Source organism: Geospiza fortis, unplaced genomic scaffold (assembly GCF_000277835.1).
Source record: "Geospiza fortis unplaced genomic scaffold, GeoFor_1.0 scaffold172, whole genome shotgun sequence".
Classification (NCBI taxonomy): domain Eukaryota; kingdom Metazoa; phylum Chordata; class Aves; order Passeriformes; family Thraupidae; genus Geospiza; species Geospiza fortis.
This window is the reverse complement of record NW_005054309.1, coordinates 3694344-3695769: the sequence shown is the minus strand read 5'-3', so window position 1 is coordinate 3695769 and position 1426 is coordinate 3694344.

Genomic DNA, 1426 nt, shown 5'->3' with positions numbered 1-1426 from the left:
CGTGGACAGAGTGGGGAGGGGGCGGCGGGGCTTGGGGGAGTTGCCAGCCAGACGATGATTAGAAGGAGCCGAGGTTCCGTCCCAGCGCATTAAGCCTGTCCCCGCTGAGTGCCGCCGCCGCGGGGTGACCCCGCCGTGAACCGCCCACGCTCCCCCGACGAGCCCCAGACCCCTGGCACCAGCACCGCCCTTCACGCCAGTGTCCCCGCTGCGTGTCACCCCTGCCCCGCTCCGCTGCCTGCGCCCCAGGCATGCGTGAGGATGCGCTGGCACCGTGTCACGGAGGGGATGTGCCATGCGGAGGTCACACCTGTGTGTCTGGGGACCACGGGCATCTTGTGACAGGCCGCCCGGTGCGGATGCGGGGACAACCTGGCTCTGGTGCCATCCCGGACCGCGACCTGGAAATGTCTGGTTCCTGGGGACAGCACGGACCGTGTCCCCACGAAGCCACCTCGCTGCAGGCACAGGGGCACACACGGGGAGCCATAATCCCACAGATGTGCCCGCTCACGACCTGGTGGTCCCCAGGGAGATGGTGGCATGTGAGTCACACACAGCACCGTGCCACCCACCCTGCGCAGTCCCCATCACACGGCGAGGGGACATCTGCCGGCTCCACCAGCATTCCTTGTGCCACCTCCAGGCGCGCACACGCGGCACAAACGGGGCGCAGGGTCCCCGCTGCCCAGGCTCTCCCAAGGCAGGGAAGAAATCGCTCAGGCAGGCTGGGGGTGGCATTCGGGGAACGCGGAGGACAGGGCTGAACTCTTGAACCCGCACCGGCAGCTCCCGACCGCATGCCAAGCATGGAGCACCCCGTGGCGCCCAACGTGCGAGCAGCCCCCGGCCGTGCCAGGCCCCCCTGCTCCCCTCACGGTTCACCGGCAGGACACGGGGGACGCTGTCACACGTCCCTTCCCGCCGTGGCTGGCGGGCGAGGAGGAAGAAGCCGGTGGGGGCGGCAGCCCCGAGACCCATCGCTGGCTGAGTCCGCGCAGCTCATCACACCGATGTCCGCTGCCATCGGGGGGCCAGGGCGTAGCCCCTCTGTCCCTGCGGTGAGGGTGGGACGCGGGCTGCAAGGGCCCCGAGGGACACCCCGGGCCCCTCCCGGGACATCCGTGACCCCTCCCGGGACTCCCCGGACCCCTCCCGGGACATCCGTTACCCCTCCCGGGACATCCCTGACTCTCCCCGGGACGCACTGGACCCCTCCCAGAACATCCCGGACCTGTCCTAGGACATCCCTGACCCGTCCCAGGACATCCCTGACCCCACTCGGGACATCTCTGACTCCCTCCGGGACATACCTGACCCCGCTCGGGACACCTCAGATCTTTCCCGGGACCCCCCGGACCCCTCCCGGGAGTGCCGGTTCCCGCCGCGCGGGGGCGCTGCGGTGCCCGCTCGGTGCCGGGGGCGG